This window comes from Sycon ciliatum, chromosome 1, assembly GCF_964019385.1.
Source record: "Sycon ciliatum chromosome 1, ocSycCili1.1, whole genome shotgun sequence".
NCBI classification, from domain to species: domain Eukaryota; kingdom Metazoa; phylum Porifera; class Calcarea; order Leucosolenida; family Sycettidae; genus Sycon; species Sycon ciliatum.
In genome coordinates, this window is record NC_088643.1 from 77,062,940 (window position 1) to 77,080,702 (window position 17,763).

The 17,763-nt window shown below is 44.8% G+C and overlaps 2 long non-coding RNA genes across 2 annotated transcripts; both read right to left on the reverse strand.

Moving 5' to 3' along the window:
- Nucleotides 1-2,614: 2,614 nt before the first annotated feature.
- Nucleotides 2,615-8,069, reverse strand: LOC135807110 (uncharacterized). The gene is made up of 2 exons (XR_010551465.1): nucleotides 7,724-8,069; nucleotides 2,615-3,566 (listed from the first exon to the last, which is right to left on the reverse strand). It is a non-coding gene; the product is annotated as an uncharacterized LOC135807110 (long non-coding RNA).
- Nucleotides 8,070-13,959: 5,890 nt separating this feature from the next.
- LOC135807111 (uncharacterized) lies at nucleotides 13,960-17,287 on the reverse strand. Its single transcript, XR_010551466.1, has 2 exons — nucleotides 17,046-17,287; nucleotides 13,960-14,474 (listed from the first exon to the last, which is right to left on the reverse strand). It is a non-coding gene; the product is annotated as an uncharacterized LOC135807111 (long non-coding RNA).
- Between the last annotated feature and the right edge of the window lie 476 nt (nucleotides 17,288-17,763).

Consider the following 17,763-nt stretch of genomic DNA (forward strand, 5'->3'; position numbering starts at 1 on the left):
TGCTCATAATCATTGGATTTCGAAGCCGATCGTACCTTATGTTAGTAGTTGCACATTCTTAGCAGTTATGTAGTTTGATAATAACGTTACGATAGATTATCAATACTGGTGGAAACGTTATGCTGGTTGCATATTTTGTACCCGGTGTGCCATGACCAGGCATGCTAATTCATCGGATATTATCAAGTTTGCCTGCCTGCTGGGTGTTGTATCTTAGCTTCACTGTACTACAAATACGATAGGCATAGTTTTCCTAAATTGCTTCTTTATAACATTCAGTTTGTTTTGCTGCAATCTTTTCACGTGTTTTGCAGGATTGTAGCCAAGGGTGAATACCATTATGATGAGCGAAGGTCTCTGAGAACTCATATCTGAAGGCTGGTCATGTTGGCCCAACGATGACTTTCATTGCCTGTTTCCGCCACCTTCATACTGGAATGAACTGGAACATGTTCCCTCTCTGTTTCTCATGTGGAAGGACGGAACAGATTGTTTGTCTGTCTCTGTGGATCACCGAAGGCTGAACAGTACAGTTGGAAGAATATTGGATCTCACGAAGTGACTGAATCTGAAGCGGCTGATATGCATCTGCACAGCGCTTTCTTTCTGAGATTTGCTTCAAGGCAGGTTATTGTGTACGATTTTGTCCACAGTATTCCTATATTAGCCAAACGTATTTCTCTGATAGTATTGTGACTACACACGCACAATGATCTCTCCGTCATCAGTCTTTCGAAATGATGTGGCTCGCTGATGACAGCATGCATAGCCATAGATCAAATGAGCAGCTAAGGTAGTTGAAGCAGAAGAATGGATCAATGCATCCTGAACCTGGTGTACTGCCTATATGCACTCTCAGTAGTATTTGTAACGTGTTAACTATGAAGTATCAACATTGCTTCTCTTCTATGTGGGTGGTGTGAGTGATGTCAGATGGTCTGTACTGCCATGGCCGATGGTGTTCACGGGAAGATGTTGGGTTGGGCCATTGTGCCCTCTTGCAATATGCTGTTGCAGCCTGAAGGCAATGAAAAAGTTCGAATGCTGATCTGCTTTCAAGCGTAGAATGTTACATTATGTGCATTACATATTTGCATAATTATGTTTTGTACTGGAGTGTGAATGTGCGGCAAGGGCATGCACATGTAAGTATATCGCACTGCAAACAGCCTAAGAGTTCACGTGGTATGTGATAAGTACACTTTTGGAAAGTGCGTGCACAGTCGAATCATGTAATGTTAAAACAGCCTTCGTGCTCCTCCCTGAATGGCTGCACAAGTAGAAATCTCCGTCTTCCTTTGCTTCTTTCTGCTTGAGCTGGCATGGTGGTCGTAGAGTTGGAAATTGTTAAGTATGATAACAATCGTTGTTTGGTCTGGAGACAAGAATGCATTTGGATATTTGTCCCAGGACTGCATGGCTTCCCAAACTGCATGTTGAATGCCATAGATGATTATTGTTCGGTTCAAGAAAGGACTCGTGGGTCTGTCTGGCTATTGTGAGCTCTCGCTAGTCCATTTCCATAGCACTTGCTCTGGATTCACTCGCTGGAATATTCTCCAGTATAGAACAAGAAGTTTAGAAAACCTACTGGTGATATTAGTATGTTATACTAGTTTCTCCGCACTGTACCGCAGCTTTTGTTATCACACACATGCGGGTTATATACAGTAGTTTATCTACAATCCAGTATGATGTTCTTCCAAGAACGCCCCGACCTAGGCCCTCGGAACGACGTTCTTGGGTGTGCAACATCACTTATAGTTCTAAATCTTAGAATTAAGCGCAGGATTTTAGTGATCACGGTTCCAAATGCATGTCATTGCACTCCGCCTTTGGGACTTATTAAACATGTCATTGCACTCCACCTTTGGGATTAATTTTAAGAGCTGCATGCATGCCAAAGCTTGTCATAAAAGAAGAGCAGACTTAAATAGGCATCTTGTACGCATGATTTCTAACATGTAACATCCCTGCCGAAGAGCGTTCTTCCATACTACAGTAGAGTCGAGCGTCCAAGAACGTTGTGTCCAAGAGGTTAGCCTTGGGTGTTCGTATTTTTCAGCCATCCGGCTGCGCTCTTGTAGCATGTTCTTAGAAACAATCATGTTAGGATCATATTATTATGTATCCCGAAAGCTGCCGGAAAACCAACACCGCCATTCTTTTAAACTTAAGGCGGTGGCGTTCTTAGCATTTCAGGCTGGACATTCTTGGGCAACACGTTCTTTGGCGCCCGACTCTACTGTAGTACTGTACATGAAATACAGCTACTACAACTGTAGTAATATAGAATGCCGATTATCCGAATGATTGATTGTCTGAACTGCTCAGGCTGCATGGCAGCAGGCTGTCATCAACATGCATCCCTTGATAATTTCGAGGAGCTGGAGTGTGTGCCAAAAAGAATGAGAAATGAAAGTATGCATGAGGAAATGAGTATGTTTTAGATGAGTGTTTCCCACGCCCTTATCCGAACATACATGCACTCGATCGCCATAACCCCTGGCACACAGCATACAGCTTCAGAACCTGAGAGAGTATGATATGGGTATGTCACAAGTACTCCCAGGTCCCGAAGCTTTCGTCTCAACAAAGGATCATAATCGACGACTTGTAATGAACTACATTTTGGTGGTATTATACTGTACTTGTTTACATTCAATTTAGGAATGAGTTTAAAGCATGAGAACTATCCACAGCAGACATTCTCACTGTTCGGAGTTGCCAAAAACGTGGTGCATGTACAAATCAGGGATGGGTACAATACCAACATCTGAGGTGAGTCTATCAGGAAAGTGAATGTCGTCCACTCTATAAAATGGGGTCCCTCAAGAAAGATGCGATTTTGCAGGCATGGACGTTTCCAGCCAGGTGACTGTATATACAGTGATCTAAGTTATGCAAAGCTTGCCATGAATGATTGGCTGGACACGTCAAAGAGAAGGAAAAGAGAAGCAGACCAACCTTACACCAGCTGAGTGTAGTGGCCCAAAACAACAAACTAATTCTAATTCTGTGTGGCCTTAGAGGAGCTGGGCAAGATGTGTACAGTGAATTAAACAATACAGTAAACGTGGGAGAAGAAGTGACAAGACTGAGTATGATACACTGTGCCAGCACAGTGCACATACTAGTGCAACTGTTGGTGTAGTTGCAGTTGGCCCACACAAGCAGGTCACTCGATTGTAGATACACAGAGCGCATTCTACATCATACAAAACATGTTGAGCTAGGCAGCAGTGGCTGGCATTTACCGACATACACCAATGCCAATGCGCGGCTTGAGCAAATATTACAAGCCTCGGAACACCCATACGCCATTTTAGAGACAGAACAAGGCGATGAGTAAGCACCAAAGGATTATATGAATAGCGGCCAGGCAATAATTCAGGCCACTGCTGCTAATCAAGGACTAGTTACTAGTACTAGTATGTTGTCAGTGTACCCTGAAACGATGCAATCACAGCGAACGTGATACATGCACATCATGTTGCCTGGTTCTTGGTTAAAAGTTGTATCCTCAATGCTTGAGGTTTGTGGGGTCCCTCCAGCTTCTCAGAGTCCTGCACAAAAAAAGATAAAAGCAAGTGCAGGTAGAATAACAGTAAGCTCACATAAAACCTCTTCGTCTTGCTAACAAATTTCGTGATTAAATCCACAGCATGGGAACGAGGCTACAGGAAAAAAAAGTTCAACCATAATAATGCAAAAAGGCAACTTTAGCTAATCATATTTTTGGCAGAAACACTATACTGTTTGTATAGGAGAGTTGGCTTGGTGCATTCATGGCAAATGCACTCCCTATAGTATTGTATTACTGTACTTCATCATTTTACTTGGGCATTCATTCCCAGTAGCCCTAATGTCTTCTAACAGAGTGCGCAAGGTACTGCATATTCGGCGCATATTTTATTTTCGGCTATTAACGGCCTGTGCATTTTTAATTCGGAAAGTGGTGGACATCACGCAACTAAATTGTAAATAAAAGGAGGTTTGTCAACTGACAACCGCATACTTTTTCGACATCACTAATAAAAGAATTTTTCGTCCAGCGCATGCGCCAGGAGTGAATAGCAACTGAATAGAGCGGTTGTCATTTGACAACCCCCCTTTTATTTACTAGAGGAAACGCAAAAGGTAACAAGATTACGTAACCCAAGGTGAGAAGGCACTGAACGAACTGTCAACCTACGAATACAACCTCAGTGTAACAACATGCTCTTTCTGCTTACACAAGCAGAAAGAGAAAGAGCACGTTGTTGCACTGAGGTTGTATTCGTAGGTTGACGCTTCGTTCAGTGCCTTCTCCCCTTTTATTTACTGGGCATTTGTAGCCTAAAATTCGTTTTGCAAGGTTCAACGTGACAGTGCATACAGGCATCAGCAGTACAGGCTGAAATTTCAATGTGACCGAGATGTGTTTTTGCCCTGGGGAGGCTGCAATTTAAAAGCGTCGGAAATTTGCATACTTTACAACACAGTACTGAGCATGCGGTGAGCTGATCACGAAATGAATTGGACGTACTAATAATGCTAAGGGATTCGGGGGCGCATCAAAGGGGTCAGCACCAAGAAATGGGATAGATTTGTGCCCAGTTCGGGTATGTATATTGGGTATAGAACGGAAATTATTGGCTAAGCCTCGGGCGACTCCTACCAGTATTGCCACCAATGGCCCATGGCTGCTGATCTCTGTGATAGAAATGAGACGTGTATGTGAAACCAAAATACGGCTTTTCAAGATGTACTGTAAGACATGTTATTATAACGAGTCGCACATTTAACGATTGTCCAAAATTCATAGGTTAACGAGAAGATATGTTAACAATCTTGCAGTATTCTGCCATATACACACACAGCATATATGAAGCAGTACGGCCTCAATGGATCTATTATAACGAAGAAATGTCATCCGTTAAAACGTTAGATTTGCTTCCTCGTTATATATACATGTCTTACAGTATGTGCATTTTGTGAAGATCTGATCTAAGGGACACCTTGTTGGGTCTTGCCAACATTCAATTATTATGATGTTCATATCTATGCATGAATTATAAGCAAGAATCAATAACCCCAAGAGTATGCAGCTTTGCACATGGAGTCTGCCACAACACGTTGACCAAAGTACATGAACCTAGACACGAGCTAGGGAATCAGCTGAGCTGCTGCGTCATTTATGATCTGCTATAGTTTCCAGTCTCCATGGAGATTTTTCTTGGAGACGTCGAATGTACAGTATTAGGTGTGGAACTATTGTACTAAACCGCAGGAGATAGAATCTATACAGCTCAGACAACATTTCACTACGTACGGAAGGAAGTACGCCGATCAAAGCTTGCTACACTCCCGTTTAGTCAACTTAACGGCCCAAATAATGCTTGGGTCATGAACTCATCGCTGTTGGTCTTTCGAGGGTGCCTGACAATGGTTGTTAATGCACAGTACCAGCCGGGCCAAATGACAAGATCAGAGACATAGATCTTCCTAGTTCAATTGCTGAAACGTGACTTGTGCAAACGTTACGTAGCAAAAGGAACTGTACTATGGCACTACACGCCATTCACAATAATCAAAAATGCCCACTTGACAAAACAGAATTTCATCAACGGAGCCCCGGGATTTTTTCTTCTGTACATAATATCAAGAGTACATAACCCCCCAGAGTGTGCAACGCCTGATCCAGCTCTGTATACAGGTATAGGGTCTTGGTCGAGCGGAATCGGATCTTTGCGTCATAATACCGTACACATCTGAGGGGAACCCGGGGAGTCGCGGGTACTCTTGGATCAAAAACAATGGTGCCCTGCCTCGAGACCGGCCTTGAGCTGGTGTGGAGTGTACGCATGACATCAGAAGATCCGATTCCGCTCGACCAAGACCCTATGCAGAGCTGGATCGGCGTTGCACACTCTGGGGGGTTATGTACTCTTGATAATATGCATTATGGAGTCATAGCATAAATAATAATAATAAGGGAGACGGCACGGTAGACTTTCAGCCTAAATCATAACGAGGGCCAGCTGGGTAGCTCAAAAGAGAGCTCTATGCACTATTGGCAGAGTGGTATACATGAATAGAGAGTGACCACCCAGTGCGTGAAGCTTTTCGTGTCACCCTAGAAAATTTCAAAAATTAATAATGTGGGTTCAACCCCGGGCTGCCAGTGACAGTTGCCCTTACTGCCTTAGGGGCAAGTGCGATACATACATGCTCGCATATAGCATCGCTTGACTGACCCATGCTTGGGGCCAGTGGGTCAAGTCCGCGATCACGAGTTGCATAAACCACGGATCATGTAGAATCTCCATGGATCCAATCTGTGTACTGTAAAAGCAGACATTTTTGATGGTGTAATATTTTCGGAATTCTCCAAAATCGGTGGTTCGGTGGAGGGAAATTTTCGGTAATACCCGCTTCCCAGGTAAGGGTGCTAGCACTACTAAGTAGTACCGAAAAATTTCGGTGCATTTTTTCGGTAAAAATTGTCGGCACCGAAGTTACCGAAAATAAAACACCACTGAAAATTTCCGCTTTTACAGTACATCATTTTGGGTATCATGATCTCGTGTTGTTTCCTTGGGTGCTACGACTCCCTGACATGCATTGATCCATGGCACGGTATGATTTGGACGATTTCAGCCAATCAGTAGACGTTCTGAGAGGGGTATATTCAACGATACACCCCGCTCAGTTCACATGGGTCGCGCCAAGAGTGAATATTGGAAGGAGTCTTGGGAAAGTGCCCTGGGAGAAATGGATTGCACCATTCTATACATGTACTGCATTCCCCATAATTTCCTCATGCTATATCCTCGGGAAAATATTTAACGTATACCCTTCACATACTCATAGAATAATCCAAACGTATCTGCAGTCAACCACGGGTATAACAACCCACGGATAGTGAGACTATCTTCAGACCTAGTAACAATATAGCCGTATATTTTCAACCCTGTGAATGACGCCAACTCCCAAATAGCAACACTTTTCTCATGCCCGATCAAGGGTCGTTCGTTACTGGCAAAGTTAGCTGGACATCTTGTCATGTAGTCATTATTACTTCAAGCAGGGACAATGAAATACACCCCGCCCCCTTTCCTGCAGAGGGAACAGTGCTGTGTCCAGGTCCGCATGCAGCATGGAGGTGCTAGTAAGTCACTGGCATATTTTCTCTTGTGGATCGATGTACAGTGCGTGACAATGCTTCCATAGTGGTGGTGGTGGTGGTGGTGGTGGCGGGAGCATACTGCACTGCAGGGCATTTCCACACTGGCGTACTATTATTTTCTCTTGCAGACGTGCCGTGCACGACAATGCTTCTATAGTGATGGTAGTGTGGTGGTGGTGGTGGTGGTGGTAGTGTGGTGGTGGTGGTGGTGGTGGTGGTGGTGGTGGTGTGGTGGTGGTGGTGGTCACAGTGGTGGTGGTGGTGGTGGTGGTGGTGGTGGTGCTGCTGCTGCTGCTGGTAGTGGTGGCGGCGGTGGTAGTTGCGGTGGTGGGAGAATTCTGCACTGCAGGGCATTAAAGCAAGCTCGATTGTGCATGCATGGTGGCGGTGGGAAAGAGGAGCCAAGGAAAATGTGTACATATTTTTTGTTGAAAGCACGAGAATTCAAAGAAAGCTGGCTGCTTCCTCTATTTCCATGATCGGCCAGTGCCTGCAGCACGAACAGTACATTGTAATACATGTATGTGCATAGACAGACAAATAAACACTAACCTGAGCATGGGTACCGCTTGTATTCGTGGTCAGGAAAGTGAAAGTACGAACGAAGGAGAAGAAGATTGTTGACCATGGCGAACAACTGCATATCCAGAGGGCACACGGTTTGCCAGAATGGGTCGGCTACATCTTCGCTAATTTTCTATCCTAACAACATTCAGCTTCGAGGTCAAGGACGACGGCATTTTTGGAAGGAAATTTCGAATTTTGGAGAAGAAGCTTGCTTTCGGAAAAAATGTTCCTTTCACGCAAGGCAGCATGCCAGGTCAGGCGTGTGAACCAGGTGAACTGTGTCGGCAGATCGACGTTTACGTTCCAGGCCGACAGTTTTTTGACCAAGCCGTGAATCGCCCTCGCTCTGACTCGCCCGGCTACGAAGGAGTAATTTTACAACTCTTCAGGCCAGCTACAGGTCTCTGATGCAGAGCTGCAAGTGACGGATATCGGTCATTTGCAGCCACTACTTAGGGCCTCCTGGTCGTTGGAATCTGATACATAATAGGGACCTTTCGCATTTGCTACGAAACGAATGCGAAACGAAAGTTTGATTCGGCTCGTAATCGTTTCGTTGAAAACAGATTTCAGGTTTCGCAAGTCGTCATGCAAATGTGCATGGCAACTACGAATACGGCCGCGGGCGCCGGTAGCTTGGCGTAGACCCGGGTGCTCGAATGAGACACAGGGTACCAAAACAGAAACACCCTGAAATTGTACCTAAACTTGTTCCGATTTCGTTTAATTTTCACAAATACCATCAACATACGGCCTGCTAACGGTATGCCAAATTTCAGCGCTGCCCGGTAAACACTTTTTGAAATACTCGCGACCCACTTTTTGCTGGGTCCTTGATTCGAGGATATGGGTCTCCTGTACGGTGCTGCCAAAGACCTGCTGAATCTGCGGCTCCACTGACCATCTTGCTCTCAAAAATGAAGTAGTAAGTTACTACTCCCTGCCCTCAACTGCCACACCAAGCGTAGACGATGGCAGACCCGTGTGCTTGAATCGGAGACGATCTGACGAGTTCGCTGTTTCTGATTCGAGCACCCAATTTTCAAATAAAAAATCCGAAGGAAATACGACAATTTTACTGCGTACTGTAGCTTGTGTTGTAGCGCACCCAGGTTCTGAATTCCTGCTGGGTGGGTCAAGCCAGACTCTCTTCCCTGTTCCATCGCCTCTCCAAAAGTATATTCTGACATTGTTGAGATTTACAGATGAGAAATTGCACACCTGTCAAATCGTTTCTGATTCGAGCACCCGGGTCTACGGGTTTTTACACGCACACGTGCATGGATCATGGAATCAAGGGAAAAATGTGTACCTTGCAAAACATGTGTACCTATCCAAATAAATGTGTACCTGACGGATTCGGAGCGTGCCACGAATGAAGAGGCCTCCATTCGTGAAAACGAGTTCTCCGCAGGGACTCAGACGAATCCTCGAACCCAGGTGACGAATCAGCATTCGTTTCGTATCCGTCCGCGGGGTGCGAAAGGTCCCTAGTATCAAGAGTAGATAAACAAGAGTGTGCAACTCCGGATCTCTCCTGCACAATCTGCAGATACCCCGCGCCCACGGCGGAATTTTTTGTTTACGTCACCTTTTTTCAGAGAAACGCGGATTTTGCCACAGAGCAGTGTGAGAGCACGTGCTGGGCACCGACCTTGTAGTGTAAAGCCCAGCCAAGTGCACGAGGGAAAACTCTCCAAAAGGCTCGCAGCGCGTGCGTCGTCGAAAAGATTACGTCAACAAAAAATTCCGCCGTGGGCCAACTCATGGCGAGTTGCACACTCTTGTTTATCTACTCTTGATAATATACCTCGTGGTCCACACTTTTTGATGACGTTTCACCTGCCTGCGCGCGCGAAATCAAACAAATCCTCGTGTTCTGGCCTGCGCAACGAATTAAAATTTGAATTTTAAAATTCTGGCGTACAAAACAATGCAAAGTACGGGAAACAGGTCGAGCCGCGACCGCGGCTCGCAGTTTTTGGTCAAGAATCGTAGCAAAAGCTCGCGGTGAGCCGCGGACTCGCTGCTCCAGCTCGAGCCGCGGTCTCTATGGTAATGATGACGTTTCAAGCCGCGAAAGGAGGTATATTATGGCACCGCAGGCCGCGCACCTGAGGGCCTTTCTGGAAGCCTTACTCGATCGGATAGAGCGAAACTGAGCACCCTGGGATGCGAGCAGTTTTTAGTACTCCCGGGTCCAAAATCTCACCACCAGGCCGGGCTGATCAAAACGTCTGCCGGGTCTGCAGCCTACAAACGTGGATCTGCCAACACTGTGCTGTCGACGACATGTCCCGCAAGGCACCTTGCGTGAAAGCAAGGAACGCTTTTTTTTAGAAAGGAAGCTTCTTCTCCAAAATTTAAAAAAAATTGAAAATTATTCCTTCTGAAAATATCATCGCGCTCTTGACCTCGAAGCTGACTGCTGAATGCGATTAGGAAAGAAGATTCCTGAAGATGCACCAGACTGATTCTGGCAAGCCGTCTGTCGTCTGGATATGCACTGTTGTTCGTTATGGTCAGCAATCTTCTTCGTTCGTCCTTTCGTTTTCCTGACCACGATGATGACAAGCAGCTCTCATGCTCAGGTTAGTGCTACTTGTATGTCTGGGCACACAACACATCTGAGATGCACCCACTGACGTTATCGAACTGAAGAATGCAGCAAGGGTTCCTCGGATTCTCTTGATTTCGGAACAAATTTCCTTCACTTTCACCCTCTCCGTCTCTTCCCCATGCCCTCCATGCATGCACAATGGAGCTTGTATTTCAAATGTTGTTTTTATACTTTGGCAGTGCCTCTGCTACACTTTCATAGAGAGTGAGGTCCTGTAAATAGGATCCAACATTGTTGGTGGTGTGTGTGTGGGGGGGGGGGGGGGGGGAGGTAGGTTTGCAGCCAGGATGTAGGAATGACACTTCTGCGCAGCAGGTGGCAATAGTCAGAACTGGTCACTCTACAAATCCCATACCTGCCAACCTTTGCAAACCTGAGATCGAATGACATACCTAGGCATGAAAATGTATACAAATGTAGCTCGCGGTGAGGCATGGAACTAATGCACTTTTGGGTGCCTATTACCACCCTCGATGTCGGGACGATCCCGGCTAAATCGAGATGGTTGTCAGGTATGAAATCGCAACCGAGAAAACCATTAAATTAAAAGATAAACTCGGCTGGAACGCCGCTTTTCTGGGAATAGAAAATGTGTAATGCCACTTTCGGCTAGTCCTTTTGCAAAAGTGATTCAGTGCCTCCCCAATGCTGTATGAGGGCCAGGACATCATGAGCAACTTTCTGTATGCCGGGGGGGGGGGGGGTCATCGTCCGCAAGATTGGTAGAGTTACAGTTACATTGTATATGTAGATACATGTGCATCAGGGATTCATAGCACCTGGGGAGACGACATGAGACCAAAGTACCCAACGCGTTGTGAGTTTTGACCCCATATTGGGTAGTTCTACGTGATCTGTGATCTGTGCAGCTCTTAATCACAGGCTTGCTCTGTTAAACCCAAACGTCTAGATCAACAATTCTATAGACCTTATTCGATAACATGATTTTTGGACTCGCCTCCAGGGATTTGTCGTAAGCTGGGGCACGCGTACGTGAAACAAGTGGCAAGAAAGGCCCAGTTCGTACAAGGGAGTAGTAAAATACCGGTATTTTTCTTCTCCTATGTTCCCACGCCAAGTCCTCTGTGCACTGAGTGCAGGTCTCTTGCCGCTCCCTGGTTCCCGGGACCCCGGTTCACGTGATTGTGATGTTTATCGAATAAGGTCTATATGCAGACATGCATAAATAAACCCTTCCACAAGGACGGCTCAAACAGGCAGCCAAGGAGTGAAAAATTCACTCCTGTGGCTAGGGGTGAAACGAAGGCCTCAATTTGCCAAATGAACTTTCTCCATCGAAACGAACGAAGGTGTCGAATGATTCTTTTACCAGTTCACAGTTCCTGTTCACGCGCACTCCCGGAGGGGGGCTACTATGCACTTGTAGTGACACTTACCGTAAGCCAAGTTGCACCTATGGAAGCCAAGTGGAACACGACTAGTTGACTGTACAGACTACAGTACAGTATACATGCACATGTATACAGTGAAGATCAGTGCATGCATGCCTGCCGTAATCGTATGTTGACCTTCGTTCGAATTGAAAAGAGAGGGTCGTTTCGAAAAAGAAAAAAAGCTCAATGGAAGTATGATGCTGCTGACAATTCAAGACTCACTGAAATCGCCTTTCTGGAATGGATCATGCGCTCTTGGTTCATCCAATTGGATATGGACTCAAATCATTGTTACACCATTCTTGTTTGGTTAGTTATTCTACATCCCATAGCATGTACAATCCACCTTGTGAATAATGTACCTCGGGTTTACAAAACAACTCACAAATAACAACACAATCTTCAGATCTAGTGACCATTTGATTGCATACTTCCAACCTCGCGAGTAACAACAATACACCAATAACGACACTTTTCTCATTCACAATCGAGGGTCAATATTCCCCAGGTTGACTGCAATTGCCAATCAAACAGGAGGGGCGAAAGTCGACCACGGCTGAAAAGGCGTAAAGAAAATGTATGTCATGAGCTACATGGCAGAAGGAGGAAGTAGGTTTTCTAAAGCAAGAAACAGATGTGAATGAAGCACCAGGTCTGTCCATGCAGTGGATAGAATTATTGTATTGAAAGACAGGCTCTTTACGTCAGCTTGCTACTATTATACCTACATTTGCTTTCTGCCTTTTTCATGCAGGATTCTGAAAGCTGGAGCAGCTCTGCTTACCTCGACCACTGAACTTCCAACTAACTTCCAACCAAGTTCAAGGCAGTATTATGATGAATCAAGCACGCTTGCCATCATTTCGTCATTGCAAAGTACATCGACAATATAGATTTGGTGCTAACTATGTATGATGTAGAGTGTGCTCTATGTATCTATACTACTGATTGGCCTACATTGTACTTATGTGGGCTGAGAGTAATCGATTGTGCTGTATGGCAGTTTACTTGCATGTCATAGATGTTCACATTGCACTCAGCTACTGAATTGCGTTAAAACCCATGCATGGCATTCACTGCTATAGTATGACTCGGGGTAAAGTGTTCCAACGCATACTCATTATAGTGAATAGGTGTGTGTCAGTTAATCGGTGCCCAACGTTGTTGCTGCTGGATAACATATTCCGAGATAACTGAAGCTACACAGCCATCTAATGTTCAAACCAGGGAGTAGTACAATACCGGTATTGTACTACTCCCTGGTTCAAACATGCATCGAAGGGGCCGTAACGAGATCTGCAAGGCATGATTCTATACCTGTACTGTAATAAGACATGTATATAATTATAACGAGGAAGTAAATCTAACGCTTTTTAACGGATGACATTTCTTCGTTATAATAAGATCCGTTGAGGCCATACTGCTTCATATATGTTGTGTGTGGATATGCCGGAATACCTCGAGGTCGTTAAACATATCTTCTCGTTTAATAACCTATGAATTTTGGACAATCGTTATAATAACATGTCTTACAGTATTCGATGCTCTCTAGCAGGACATTCATCTGCCTCATTTTCTCTGTGCTGCATTGATGAGCGAAACCGCATGTTGTCCTCAGATTGAGTATTGTGTATGTAGTGGTAAAGCTCAAATACATGTACACATAACAATCAATAACAATCCCCGTGTTTTACAACAGCACAAACCCAGCACAGCAATTCTTAATTTTGGGCTGTGGTGTTCTTAGTATTTCAGGCTGGATGTTCTAGGCTTCCACGCTCTTGGGCGCACGACTTTACTGTGCCGAAGAATATTTTCAGCCAATGAACCCAGTGATTGGTGGCAAATGAGTGTCATGGAACAGCATTTTGCATGTGGCTTTCACTACATTCACACGTACAACGTTCAATTGATTCGGAAAAATCAGACGAGGACTTTTGCAGTTATGAGCAAGGTCCCCACGAATGGTCATGTCACTTCACAGAATACATGAACTGATAGAGTAGACGGAGGTCCCCTCAGAGAACGCTTGGGGAAGTCGGTTTCAACTGAGGACATATCCAAAACCATGCAAAGTACTTGAGCTGCTCATGACCCCCACAATTATCAGGCCCGCTGGAACCGGTCTGGTTGGCCACCAACAAATGTTTCCTGCTGTGGAGGACGTGTGTACCCGCCATATCACACACAAAGTATAAAAGGCCATGGACCAATCAAAAACTGCTTCCGGCGGTACTGATTATAGTACAGGTTTAAAAAGCGGCTCCATTTTTGTCATACATCAAACCAACTCTGTCATTGCTATGCTACTCAAAAAGAGTAGTGATGTTTATTCACAAATGAATCACAATGCTATCAGAGAACTTTGATATTCTCCAATTTTAGGGGCACTGCAGTACTATGCAAAAATTAATGCTGCTTGGTCATTGTTATCAGTCACCTCAGTACAGCAATTAAACAGGCTGATTATGTGAACGAGATTCACGGCAAATCTTCTTCCATCAATGCTGTTTAGTCTTGAGTGGTCCACTGAGGCAGGAAAACAACCTGTTCGGTCCTTCCATACGAGAAACAGAAATTGAACATGTTCCAGGGTGGAGGTGGCGAGTATCGGCAATGTAATGCACCTTTAGGCCAACACGACCATCATTCCGACATGGATTCTCAAACACCTTCGCTCGTGAGTGTGCCTCAGAGTGGTATTCATCAACAGATGGCAATCCTGTAAAACACATGAAAAGACATAGCAGCAACACAAAGAAACCTAATGTTATAGAAACGAATTCGAAAAACAAAGTCTACTGAACCAAGGTACAACCACACTCCAGGAGGCAAGCAAAAGTGCATATAATCCGAAGGTTGGGATGCCTGTATGTATTGTATTTATGTATTCTCCACAGGCCTTTATATAAATAGCCTAAATCGAGGGAGTCTCTGTCATGCCACACTGGATACAACATGCTACCAGAATCACTTTTCCCAGTATTGATGATCTTTTCTTAGGGGTCGTCCATAATTATCGAACTTTTTTCACAAAACGAAATAATTTCGTTATGGGGTGGGAGGGGGTTGACCAATTTCGTTTCAGAAAACATTGATACATGTGCATGCCCATAGGAGCAGTTACACACTTGCAACTTTTGTTGTATTATGCATGCATATGTCAAACTTTTTTTACGTTCTGAGGGGGAGGGAGGGGTTGGGTCTAAACTAAAATAATCCGTTTGGTGAAAAACGTTCGATAATTACGGACGGCCCCTTAGGGTGTTATATAAAACACATCTGTAGCCACTTCATCTTGCTCACGAAATCATACACCACCACACAAACGGGCCCTTCGGCTATTATACTTTGGGTGGTGATGTATGATATTGATAATCTATTGATACTAGGGCTGAAACGATTATATCGGTTATCCGTCTAATTGATCATTACAAGGAAACGATTTCGATTGCGCTGTCTTTTTCAATTACGCGATTCTAAAAAAAAGAAACGCCTGCAAGAATCAAAAGATGTCATGTACAGCACTACTAGATACTGTACTTTGTCCTTTTCCTCGTTTCTTTTTCTTGTCCATATGTTTTCCAGTAGGGGCCGTGAAAAAATAAAAAAATAAAAAACTTACTGTCTGCACCTGCACGTGATGTGCCACTGCATTGTGTAGAGTACCCGGTTTATCTGCATGTGTGTATGTACATGTATATGTGTATATGTCAACACGGCATACTTTGTGCTGGTCTGGCGCGACAATTTCTAGGACACAGTAATTGATATCATAATCGATAATCGAATCGATGCAAGGGTAGGTTAACCGATAGTTGAAAAGTGTAATCGTTTCACCCCTAATTGATACCATATCCAAGTCTGACTCTCACCGTGAGATCCTGGCAACAATATTACCTGGTACATGACATATTTAGACACTGACATAAGCATCTTTTTGGAACAACACGTGTGCCTATCTGCTAGAGTAATGTGACACACATGCAGAATCAGTCAGAGCTAATTTTACCCCCTCACTGTTGTATGCGCAGACTCCACTTCGCGGTGTCAAGTACTCTTCTTTCGGTGGGCTACTCCACTCAGGCGCTTGTCTTAAAGGACTCACATTCATCCTACAAACCTACACGATTTGCATAGTTTTCACTGTCGGCCGAAGTGCGTGCATTGCACACATTGAGATTCACTCCCTCCGTACAGGCCAGTACAGAGCTGCCCACCAATTGAGTCTGTTTTGCGTACTCAGACTTCTGATTTTCCGTATCTTGCAGTGTGTTGCGTACTGCCGTGTACATTGCATGCAACTTGCACTACAAAGTTTTTTGACATGCACATGCATGTCGGTGGCTGCATTTAGTAGTGTAACACATGTGTGACTTGCACTCACGACATTATTTTTTTGTGCTACATGTACATGTTGTCGTGGTACGGCATGCACTCGCTTTGGTACAAGACTATTCATCGCTCAGCTTACACTTGCAATGCTTCTACACAGCTGATTGATCCTCTTCGATTTTCTATACCATTTGCTCAAATTCTGTAGTGCGGACAAGGAGTGATTTTCCGTACAAATACAGAAAAATATGGAGGGCTGGTACTTGGTAGCACTGCTAGTATGGTAGTGCCAGGCTAAGCTGGCTGGAAGATCAAATACTTTTTTGGTTCTTTCAGTCATTTTCACGACCTATATTTTCTTTATCATGATCCCCGGGGTGTGACGTTCTTGCGAATGCAGAAACTCAGTCTTTCTAACCGAGTCTCACGTGCACTGTGAATTTGTTCTTCTTTTATTCACACTGCCATGTATCGATTCATCGCTTCTTCCCACCCGAGATCCTGTGCAACAGTGATTTAAAGATTGGCTTTATCAAAATTAATAGTGATCAGAGAGAGAGAGAGAGGATCAGTTGTGGCTGCTGTGACAGCTGCATAGAGTGTAGATTGGTGCAAACATCATTGCCCAGCAGAACCGTATTCATAGGGACCTGCGTTTAGCATTTGGAAGCTATTTTTTAGAATTTTTACAGGCCCAATAAGCCTGAAGAAAAGAACACCTAACTTAGACTGTCCTAACGTTATCGAACGCACTACCAAAGTAAAAACAACATTTGAAGTGCAAACTCGATTGTGTATGAATGGAGGGCATGGGGAAGATACGGAGAGGGTGAAAGTGAAGGAAATTTGTTCCGAAATCAAGAGAATCCGAGGAACCCTTGCTGCATTCTTCAGTACGATAACGTCAGTGGGTGCATCTCAGATGTGTTGTGTGCCCAGACATACAAGTAGCACTAACCTGAGCATGAGAGCTGCTTGTCATCATCGTGGTCAGGAAAACGAAAGGACGAACGTAGAAGATTGGTGACCATGACGAACAACAGTGCATATCCAGACGACAGACGGCTTGCCAGAATCAGTCTGGTGCATCTTCAGGAATCTTCTTTCCTAATCGCATTCAGCAGTCAGCTTCGAGGTCAAGCTTTTCAGAAGGAATAATTTTCAATTTTTTTTAAATTTGGAGAAGAAGCTTCCTTTCTAAAAAAAAGCGTTCCTTGCTTTCACGCAAGGTGCCTTGCGGGACATGTCGTCGACAGCACAGTGTCGGCAGATCCACGTTTGTAGGCTGCAGACCCGGCAGACGTTTTGATCAGCCCGGCCTGGTGGTGAGATTTCGGACCCGGGAGTACTAAAAACTGCTCGCATCCCAGGCCAGGGTGCTCAGTTTCGCTCTATCCGATCGAGTAAGGCTTCCAGAAAGGCCCTCAGGTGCGCGGCCTGCGGTGCCATAATAGGGAGGTTTAGTTCCCACGTAACGGAAACGCGTACGTGGGTGATCCACGTAAAGTGGATGAAGGGCACCCACGTTGCAATGTTGTGTTTAGTCACACGGAACAAACAAAAGCATGAAGCTAAAGGCCAAAACCTGGTCAAAGACGAAGCTACCCCGGCCTAAGAAGCTCATCGAATGTTTTGATTTCGTGCTTCGGAAACTTCTTCAGCTGAGCACCCTCACA